We start from the raw sequence: 12,304 nt of genomic DNA on the forward strand, positions 1-12,304 counted from the left end.
CCTACATTTTGTGACAGGATGCATGGAACTGGAGAATATTATGCTAAGTGAAATAAGCCAGTTGGTGAAACACAAATTCTAGTTGGTCTCACTTATTAGAGGAATCTAATAAACAAAATAAACTAATGAGCAAAATAGAACCAGAGGCATGGAAACATGGAACAGAATGACAGCAGCCAGAAGAGAGGAGGAGGGGGATAATGGTGGAAAGAAGAGGAAGGGACTAAACAAAGAACATATATGAATGACCCATGGACATGGACAACAGTGTGGGGATTAACTGTGGGAGCAGGGGGTGGGCTGGGCAGAGGAGGGAAAAGGGGGAAAAATTGGGACAACTATAATAGAATAACAATAAAAAAAACCCTTACAGAATATGCAACAATATACTACATAGTGGATTTTGAATAAATGCTTTTGAATTAAAAAATAAAATGAATTATTCTCCTTACTAAATGTTGTTTGGCACAATGAATATTAATAATTCACGAACTTCATAAACATCTTTGAAATCATGCTTGACTCATTCATATCCCAAAATGATTGTGTCAGCAATTCTAGTAGTTCTACCTTTCAAATATGCCTAAACACTTCTCACCACTCACTTTGTATCTTTCCTGGCCCAGCCCCTCTTGCTGGTGGAGTCCCTCACTACTGCTGTCAGGCTATCCACTGCTCATTACAGGAAAGCATCATTCATAGAAACTACAGGGTGAATGGTATTTCTTGGAGTTGTGTAACACAATCATCCTAATTGCTTGAATTAGTGCAAGTCTCCTAGTCTTTGTCCCCCACCAGTCTATTCTTAACACAATAGTCAGCTTGATCCTGCTAAAACTTAAATCAGATCATGTCATTTCTCTACTGGTCATTTCTCTAACCAGTGCTTTATCTCATTCATAGTAAAAGATAAAGTTCTTGCAAGACCCTACATTATCTCATTCCAGTCTTACTTCCCTAACTTTATCTCCTCCTGTTCCCCCAATTCCTCACTCTGCTCTTATCCTATTGAGCTCCTCAGTATTCTGGGGTTGTGCCATCATGTTCCTGCCCCACAGCATCTGCACTTGCTCTTCCTCCTGCCTGGAATGCTTTTCCCTCACCTATCCAAATGGGTAACTGCCTCACTCCTTCAGGTCTGAAATTTATTCAAATTTCACCTTCTCAGCAAGACATTTCATTATATCCATACTTCTCATTGCAACAGCATGACCTACTTGCTTTTCTACTTTCCTTTTCTCCTTAGCCTTTATTATCATCTACCCCCCGTATATTTTACTTGTTTATTGTCTGTATTTTCCCCACAAGAATGCAAATCCATGAGGGCACAAAAGTTTGTCTTTTGCTTACTATTTTACCCCCTTCTCCCCTAACCAGCACCTGGAACAATGCCTGGTCCAAGTTGACAGTTCAATAAATACTTGTTAAAAGAATGAATGAAAGATGAAGACAAACTGGTGCTTATAAACAGAAACCACTTTCTTCCAGTCACTAAGTCCGGTGAGTATCCAGTTAGTTTAATGTCTTGAAAACAACTTGCCACTGATACATTATAGGGCTCAAGATTTTTGCAAGCCACTACTAATTTATTAAATTTATGATAAAGATAATATTCTTGGCTTATTTTTATAATTGGAGTATTTTAAGTAATAACTATATGAAATTATGTTTTAAATGTGCAATGCTATAATGAAGTAAACTATAAGGACAAAATGATTAAACATTTATTAGGAAAAGAATTTCATTTAAAACTTTTCCAGGAAACAGAGAAAGTTTATGCAAAATTTTTCTGGGAAAATTATAGGCAGTTTAGAAATCATACATTTCCAGGGAAATAAAAACCATAGTTGGCCTCTCAAAGAAATTTCTCAGAACCATTTCTACACCAAATGGGGACATGACTCAATACCACCATCTCTCAGAATGAACCCAGTAAGCTGCAAGAATACAAATTCTTACACTATTCTGTAATATTTTTAAATAGAAAAAAATCAAAGTGAGGACATATTTTATAAGCAAAATAAACAGAGACCAAACAAAGAAAAAAGAAAAAGAAAAACTCTAGGTATCATGAGTTTCACAACATAATCCAAAGTAAAAATTTCTATACAATGGATTGAATTATACAGTGGACTTTCTTTGAATACCAAAATGCATTAGAAAGGCCATTCAATTCTCATGCCACTGTCTGGACATTTTGGTTCCCATTCCACCAGGGAGTGAAATTTCTCTGTTTTCTTGCCTTATTCTCTTTACTTCTATGAATTCCTGAGCATTAATGAAAACAAGTTCTCAACCAGAATCTGACTTCAACCTAGTAGTCTTATTTCTAAAAATCTAACTTTAAATTTAGAAGAACATTTTACCTTCCATCATTTTATTTATTAGCTTTTAAGGATCTACATCAAATAAAAATAATTTGAAAAAAAAACATTCTTGAAATCAGAAGCTTTTGGAACAGAAGAGGCCTCTCACTTGACAGATGAAGAAATGCAGACCAGAAGCCTGAGACAAATAACCTTCCAATGGTGACAGCCTACTTCCCATCGGACACCAGGTTTAAGTTCCACAGTCCCTTGCTCTTCATCCTACACTCTCCTGTGAGAATGCCGCAGCAACAAACTATTGAAAAAGTAAAGAATTGTGTTAAGTAGAATTACTTGTTATTTGAATTTAAAAATATCAGATTCCCTCTCTCCTCCAAGGAAAAGGTAAGGCTTTCCCTAAAGTATGGAATATGGAGTATGAAAGTTTTCATTACTTACATGGAAAAAATCTTGGGAAGATTTTACTTGGTAATAACCACTTAATAACTGAAAATAATCAATGTAGATTAATTTATCATCTCAAGTACTTTTTAGCCATTTACAAATCCATGAGACAGCTCCATATTTGGTTTCAAGAATGCGGTCTTTTAGAAACATGTGGATTAATTTAATGTATCTCACCTTTATAAATACGCAAAAGCCTATTTTCTTTCTTCTAAGTTTATCCTACATTTAGTTTGCAGTTCAGTATGCACAACAAAAAGAAATGGTAAAGTGAGCATACAGAACACATTTACAAAACATAAGAGTTTTTTTTTGTCTATTACAAGCTGAAAGTCAGACTCCTGACAGATTTTTCCCCACAGATCCCTACAATAAGCACATATCAAATAAGTGTACAAACAAAAGACTTGTATAAATGGCTTGGTCTTGGTGATTAAACTGGCTCACTGATGCGTGGCAGGGAGTGCTGCTCTGATTCCAGGGGCCAGCATAGCTCTCTGGTTAATGGTATGCAGAGGGAAATTGCTCTCCTCTGTGATTCTTCACTGCCTGCCCAAGCTGCCGGCATTTTCCTCCAGTACAGTACAGGCTCCCCCACTCATTACTTGCCCCACAAATGAGGTTAATTTTTGTTAAACTTGTGATTCCTCTTAATGGTGGAACCTATATTCTAAGTCTCTTATTATAATGAAGAGGTATCAAAAATGTTCCTACACCAGTATTTCCTAACCTCCTGTACTTTTCCTCATTCTCAAGTAGACATCCAGACATCCATTCACACTCAATGAATATTTACCAAGGATGTATCTGGGTCCAAGATGCTGGCAGTCAGTGAGACTGATTTAGTTCATGCTCTCATAGCACTCACAATCAGGATGGGGTGTAGGAGTAGAGAAGAGAGATATTAAACAAATAATTATAGGAATTGTTCAACAACAGATTGGATGGGTGTCACGGAAAGGTAAAAAAAAAGCTATGAGAGCTCATAATGACTAGTGTAATTTGATGTAGGTGAACGAAGGGTTCTTGCTCAAGGAAGTAGCATTTAAAGTGAAAAATGAATAGGCTGTAGCTATGGAAGGGAAATAGTGGTAGTGAAGAGTCCCAGGCAGTGGAAAGAGCTAGCAGAAGGAAGCTTTGAGTCATGAAGGGTATAGGTAAGCAGAGGAAACAGAGAAAAGGTCAAAGTGTCTGGCATGAAATGAGAGAAATAGACAAAAGTCAGACCACACAGAGAGTTATATGTCATGTTGGAGTTTGAACTTTATTAGTTTGAATTTTATTAGTAAGTGAGTGGAGGTAACCAAGAGAAGGTATAGCATGAGCAGTTAGAAGGGTATCTATTATGGACTGAATGTTTGAATCCAATCCCCCCATTCCACATTAATATGTTGTAGTCTTAACCCCCAATGTGATCACAGTTGGAGACGGGACTTTTGAGAGGTGATTAGGTTTAGATGTGGTTATGAGGGTGGAGCCCCCTTTATGGGACTAGTGTCCTTATAAGAAGAGGAAGAGAGAGAGGTTCCTTTCTCTCTACCACACATGGACACAGCAAAAATGCAGCTGTCTGTAAGCCAGAAAGAGTGCTCTCACCAGGAACTGAATCTGCAGTACCTAGATCTTGAACCTCCCAGATTTCATAACTGCAAGGGGAATAGGTTGTTGTTTAAGTTACCCAGTTTCTGGTATTCTGTTATAGCAGCTAGAGCTGACTAAGACAGTGCCCAATATTTGAGAGGCGTTCTAGGAGATAGAATTGGCTGTACTTGTAGATTGATTGCACAAAGAAACTAGGAAATAGGTGGATATTAAGAACGATTCCTAGGTTCTGACATGAGCAATTAGGAAGATGATGGAACCATTTAATGAGACAAAAAAATGGAGGAGAAAAAGATTTGGCACCACAAGTTTAATTTGGGATATCTGTAATAGCTACCTGAAATGTTAAGGAGGCAGTTAGGTATATGAACATGAACCTGGAACTCAGGAGACCCGAATAAAGATACAAATTCAGAAGTTGTCAACATGTAGTTAATAATTGGAATGATGGTTGTGTATGAGATTTATGAGAGACAGAAAAAGAATAGAGAAATGAGGGAAGGGAAGAGAGGGTAGGGAAGGAAATAGAAGGATAGAGGAACTGTGACTAGGCACAAAGCCACACAACAGGCAGGTGTCAATGTATAGTAAATCAATCACCAAAAAAGGAAATGTTTGTATAAATGGCTTTGCCTTTATGATTAAGCTGGCTCACTGATATGTGCCAATAAGCACTACTCTGATTCCAGGTGCTCCCATATCCTTCTGGTTAATGGGCTAGGTTCTGAAAGGAGGAAAAGCAACCAGAGGAGACTAGAAAGACTAAGAGAAATAACAGGAAAGTCAGGAGAAACTATGGGGATCACAGAAAGCAAAGGAAGAAATGTCCTTGGAAGCAGATAGGAGTGGTCAACTGTGGCAAATGAGATGTATATTGTCCACTAGAGTTAGAGTAGGAAGGTCACAACTCATCCTAGCGAGACAAATTTAGTAGATGGTAGAATTGGAAGCATATTGTGATGAGTTGAGGACAGTTATACAAAGAAAAACAAAGTTATATGACTAAGCTGTTTAGAAGATTGGTTGTGAAAAAAAATGCCCTGCCCCATGTGGCTCAGTTGGTTGGCCATGATCCTGCAAAGGAAAATGTTGCCAATTTGCATCTCAGCCATGGCACAATCTGGGTTGTAGGTTTGGTACCAGGTCAGAGTACATGCAAGAGGCAACCAATTGATGTTTCTTTCTCACATCGATGTTTCTCTTTTCTCTCTTTCTCCCCGCCTCACCCTCTCTTTAAAAGTAAATAAATAAAATCTTTTTTTAAAAAAAAAGAGGGCCCAGATAAAGTGGTAGGTGAAAGTGGACGCGAGAGAGGATTTTCTTAATACAGTAAATATTTGAACATGTTTGACTTCCCTAGTGTTCTTCAAAACAAACATAAAGTAACTCCAGTGAATATAATAATAAATTTTTTCCTAAATATTTGTTCATTTGTGTTATTCTGTGAGAATATCTGTGATATTAGAGTCAGGAGACCTAATATCACTTAAAACTTTTGATTGGAATCAATTGATCAAGCAGGAACCAATTTCCTCATCTCCCACATTAGCTGTCATTTATTTATTCATTTAAAAATATTTATTGAAAAGCTACTATGTCTCATGCCCTATTTTAAACATTGGAAATACAAAGCAAGCCCCCTTTTACTACTTTTCAACATTGTACTGGGTTTTCTAGCCAGTGCAATAAGTTAAGAAGAAGAAATTTTGAAAAATATAAGAATCTGAAGAAATAAAACTGTTATTATATTTAATAATATAACTGTGTTTAGGAAATCTCAAGGAATCTATAGATTAGCAGAATTAATTAATCAGTAAGATTGCTGGATACAAGTCGTGGTAGGTAGAAATCTACATTACCCCCCAAGATTTCAGTTCCTTGATGTACACGTGCTATGAAATCCCCTCTCCCCCTCTCATTCACAAGTGTGATTGGACTTGTGAATATGAGCTTTCGCTCACATGATTGCATCATAGTACATGGCAAGGGCGAAGGAATTTTGCAGATGTAATTAAGACCAGTTGAACCTGCGTTAATCAAAAGGGAGATCATCCTAGTGGCCCAACCTAATCAGGTAAGCTCTTGTGAAAGAGAGTTTAGGGGTCAGAGATATCAGAAATCAGAATATTTGAAATAAGAGAAATGGTTTCCTGCCGGCCTGGAAGAAATAAAATGCCACGTTTCAGAGAGCGCCACATGACAGGAAATTGCCATGGTCTCCAGTAGCTGAGTGTGGCTGTTGGATGACAGCCAGAATGAAAAAGGAACCTCAGGCCTGTAATAGCAAGGAGCTGAATTGCACCAATAACCAGTGAGCTTGGAAAAGGACCCACTTCCTTGAGATAAGATCATAGGTCTGGCTGACACCTCGATTTCAGCCTTGGGAGACTCTGAGCGGATGACCCAGCTAACCTGTATGCAGACTACTGACTCATGGGAACTGTGAGATAATAAATTTGTTTCTCAAGATGATAAATGTGTGATAATTTGTTATAGAGCAATAGAAAACCAACATGGAAAGTCAATATACAAAATTTCAACTGTTTTTCTATATCAGCAACAAACAAAAATTTTTAAATTGTTACTATTTACAATTGCACAAAATATCAAATGCTGAGGAATAAATCTATTAAAAGAATACAAGACCATTCTACACAGAAAACTATAGAACTTTATTGAAAGAAATTAAAGATAACCTAATGGAAATATATGCATTATTCCATTAGTATTATGCATTACTCCATGCACATTAGAAGTTTCAATGTCAATCTCTTTAAATTAATTATAGATTCAGTGCAATCCCAATGAAAATCCCAACAGGTTTATATGTAGAAAATAACAACCTGACTCTAAAATATACAGTTGAACCTTGGACACCATGGATTTAAACTATGCAGGGGGGGTCCACATATATGGAAATTTTTTTCACTAAATATCTGTTTTTGACCTATGTTTGAGAGACTGTGAATGCAGAGGGCTTACCATATGAATTGACCTACATCATTTTATATAGGGGACTTGAGCATCCTCAGATTTTGTTATTATAGGGTCCTAGAACCAATCCCCAGCAGATACTGAGGGACAACAGGGGTACTTAAGTTTTGGGGGAGTCACAGGTTATATGGACTTTTGACTGTACAGGGGCTGAGTCCTCTAATTACCACCTTGTTTAAGGGTCAACCTTATATGGAAATACAAGGGGTCAAGAATAGCCAAAACACTCATAAAAAGAACAAGGTAGAAGGATATAATCTACCAATTACCAAGGCTTGGTATGAAACTACAATGTAATATAGTATGGTATTAGTGTAGTAGCTAAAGATAAGAAAAATTACATTAAAACAGAAAATGTAGGTAATTCAACAGAAAAATGGGCCAGACACTTGAACAGGTACTTCACAGAAAATGATATCCAAATGGCCATATGAAAACTTATTCATTCTCCCGTGCAATATGATGTGTAGTAACATACCTGCACTTTAAAGACAGAAAACACAAAATATTGCCCAGAAGATGAAGCAACGGGTAACATATCAGGGTAGAAGAGTAAACTGATACAATCACTTTGGAACATAATTTGGCAATATCTTCTAAAGTTGAACAGGTGTATACTCTATGACCCAGCGATTCTACTCTTAGGAATATATTTGATAGGAATGCATTGTTCATCAAAGACCTTTACGATAACTTTCAGTGACAGAAGCCAGACCCACACAAATGTATACTATATAATTCCAGTTACATAAAATACGAAAACTCAAAATCATGGTATTAATACTCAATGGGAGAGAAAGGATAGTGATTAGGAGTATAAGGGAGACAGTGCTTGATTTCTCAATTAATGCCGTAGTGACATATGTGTATTAACTTTATAATAATTTTTTACTCAACCATTTGTTTTGTGTATTTTTTCTGTGTTTGAGTGATATAGCAATTAAAAAAATGTAAAAATAAAGCCAAACTTCTTGCCCTCACGGACTTTATATTCTACTGTGAGGATCTCTGCTCTCCTCCACGTTGGCTGCCTTCAATGTTAGGCTTCAAGTGGTAGGAAGTGGCAGGAACATGGCTGCCAGCAGCTCTTAGTCTACAACTACACATGTTCAAAGCGGTAGCCAAGGCATACTTACCGGCTCAGCAGATGTCCCAGATTGTCTCTCTCTGGTTCTGGTTGAGTGATACACCCATCCCTGTCGCTGGGGACAAGTGTGAAGCTCTGATTAACCAGGCCTGAATCCCAACCAACCCCAAAACCAGAATGTGACAGAGTCAGCCTCAACTTCACCGGCATACATAAAATAAGAATGAAGAAAGATGTAGTTCTCCAGAAAAAAAGAAAAACAAAGGAAAACTGGGGCTCCACTTCAGAAGAAAAAAAATAGGGCTAAAACCCCAACAAATGTCCACAACAGGTCTCCTGCAAACAAAAACCCAGTTTTGCTACTTCATATTAGGTCAACTTCCCTTTGATCCTTTTCATTTTTACCCCAAATGTTTCAGTGATTTGACTTGCTTACTTCTAAGGTACTAATGTGATTTCAAATGGAATCAGCTGAGAAATAAGCTACTTTCCCTCACACCATCTCTCTATCTCTAAATTTAAAATAAGCCAACAACCCGCCAAACAACATAAATAACGGCAAAAATTCATTTGGAGTTTTAAATGCTTGTTTCTGTAGAACCTACAATGTAATAAGAAGACTAATAAAAATAATCAGGCCTTGGAAAATAAGTTCCATTTCTACCTACCTTTCAAAGGTTCCTTTTAGGTGGCCAGGGGCTGTCTCCTCTGGTAAGCTTTCTTTACTATCCCCATTCCTGACCTAGTTACTCAGCTCCTCTGACTCTGTGCTCACTTACACTGTATTGTAACTTTCTGTTTACCTATCTGTCTTTCCCGTGGCTTCATGCCTTCCTTCAGCCCTTATCTCGGTATCACCAGTACAAAGCTCATTGTCTAGGACATACATGGTGGAGGGTCAGTAAATGTTTTCAGAATGACTGTGTGCCTCAGTTGAATTTAATCCAGATAACTGCATTGTGCAATAGAGAAAAGTAAGTGACTTGTTCAGGATCACACACAGTAAGTGGAATCAGGATTTGAGCTTGAATTTATCTGATGCCAAAGTCTGAGCTCTTTGGCACTGCTTTGGTCAAAAATGTTTATTTATGTGGAATAAGGTTCAAACTCTAGCTTGCAAAAGCTTTCCCTATGTGGATCCTACCTACCTTTTTAAGCCTGAACAGACTGGGGTTTTCCTGCCTCTTTGTTTATGCTAGGTTCTATCAACTTCTACAAGGATAAGCCCAGATGCCATCTCTTTCACAAAATTTCCCCTTATCGTTTAGCCAGAAGTGACATCTTCTACCACTTCTAAATTTTCATATCATTGTTTCCTGCACCATGGACATGACATCTGTAACATACTAGTTCCTGTTCAAAATATTAGTGGATATTTTGTTTCCATATTACACTATTTCACTGTGATCTGTCCTCTCCATGGCCCCTAGTACAGTGACTTGCACATGATAGACTTTAAAAAGATTGCTGGATGAATTAAGGATGGTAGTGGTGCTTTTTTGGTATGTCACTCATTTCTCTTGCTGTCTAGGGCTTAGGGCTGTGTAAATCATTATTAAATCTGCACTCATATCCCATATCCTCCTCAGATCCCATAGTCTATCCCCTTTTGATACTCAGAGAATCTTATGCATTCAGAACCACCAGCTATCCAGTTGGCAAACTGAAGTAGAAAAAGGGCTTTTGATGGCTTTTAACAATGTGGTTCCACAAATAGTTTGAAAATGTGGCTTGGTGAATAATATGTTTTAGTTTATAAGGACAAGAAGAAAAATAAGGAAACTTATTCTGGTGTTTCAAGAGCTGAGGTAATTGGGTCTGCTAACAGTAAAACCTCAAATTAACCAGAACCCAATTAACTGGTATTAATTGGCATCTCAAATTACACATGTACACAGACACACACAGGAGAGAGAAAAGATTTGCTTTTAGTAGAAAGAGACAAATGACAACAGCAACACAAATATTATCAGGGGTGTGTTCAAAACAGCAAGTAGCACCATGTGTCCTCCTCTTAAAATAGCATCATTTCCAGGAATGAAGCAACTCAAAATCTGAATCATGCAATGAGATTGAAAGATAAAATGGTTTAACCAGTAATTTCATTTAACCAACACGTGTCATTTCCCACCAATTGTGATTAAGTAGTAATATGTCATAAGACTATAGTGAACTGCCTAGGAGTTGGGGGTAACTATAATATTCTGTAAAAACTCCTTAAAAAAACAACCTTGCACACCTGTTTAAGGAAAGAATTAGAGCAACTAAACTAACTAGAAATTTAAGGGTATTAAAAAAAAAAGACCAGAACCCTCAATGTGCAGCTGGAGCAGAAGATCCTGGTGTGTGCCCTGCTTTCTGCTAAATTGCAGGGCTCTCCAATAGTCAGGTTTCAAGTTTCACTGCAGCCACTGACTCAAAGTGATTATTTAGCCTGCAAAAGAGAAAAGACTATAAAGGAACTGAAAATTGCAGTTAAAGAGGGCACATGAAAATTGATCTGTTTTTCCTTATAATCTGATTGAACTATACAGGAACAAGAGAATTTTAAATAAAGTTTAATATTAATGGAAGAACTAAGTATGATTTCATGCAGCATTTTTAAAGGGGTACTATTCATAATGCAAAGGGGGGCAGGGGGGAAAAGGTTGAAATAAGCCTTTAACTGAGTAATCATACATATTAGTATTTAATGACAAACTCAACAAAATGAAATTTCAGATGATTAGAGTCCAAGAACTTATGAGCTAACACAGAAGATTCTGCTGGAAGAACACAATAATAGCTATTATAATAAGTAAGCAAATTTGCACGGTGAGCAAAGTGGTATGTCAAACATATTCTGAAGACGAAGAAAGCCACTGTGTTCACATCTACTTCCCAATATTTGTAAAAAAAAAAAAAAGTTACTCCCTATTTCTGTTAATGTCCCTAATAATTTTGGACCTCTTCCTCCACATTTAATTAGTCATATAATTACAGTCACACACTGCAAAAACAATATTCCAGTTGCCTAATCCTTTTCTCCACATTTAGTCAGTCATGTGATTACAGTCATGTGCTGCATCACACTTCGATCATCGAGGGACAGCATGTACTACCGAGGTCCCATAGAAAAGTCTTATCACCTAGTGACATTGGAGCTGTCTTAAGTCATGGCACAACACATTATCCACATGTTAGTGGTGCTGCTGGTACAAACAAACCTACTGCACTGCCAGTCATATAAAAGTATAAGCACATACAATTATGCACAGTACATAATACCTGATACTGATAATAAACAACTATGTAACTGGTTTATGTATTTACTACACTATAGTTTTTGTTGTTTTTTAGAATATACTCTTGCTCTACTTACGAAAAAGGTGTCCTATGAAGTGGTACGCTGTGTTCCACCAGCAGCAGCCTCATATGCCTTGTGTTTCCTGTCCCTTGATTGAATCATTTTCTCTTGTGCTTGATTTAATCTCATGTTGTCTTTTTACAGTAACGTGCTATGCGGGCTTGTAGGTTAGCAGAAATAGGCTACATCCTAGCCCACTGTGTAGGAGGCTATACCATCTAGGTTTCTGAGTGCACTTTGTGCTGTAAGCCTAAAGATGACACATTTCTCAGAACTTACCCCCATCATTCTGCCCCACCTTTCTATCCTCCCTCTTACCACTCAAATATTGCTTTAGCTTTCAGGAGAATTTTGATAGATAGTTCCAAATTACCCTTCCAAAATTTGTACATGAATTTATATTTCCATTAATTGTGTAGGGCACAGGTGGCAAACACAAGGCCTGTGGGCCGAATCTGGCCCTCCACCTTGTTTTATCCAGCCTGGCACCTTGTTTCTACCCAG

Source organism: Sturnira hondurensis, unplaced genomic scaffold, assembly GCF_014824575.4.
Source record: "Sturnira hondurensis isolate 20B ecotype Veracruz unplaced genomic scaffold, ASM1482457v3 Scaffold0006413, whole genome shotgun sequence".
Classification (NCBI taxonomy): Eukaryota; Metazoa; Chordata; class Mammalia; order Chiroptera; family Phyllostomidae; genus Sturnira; species Sturnira hondurensis.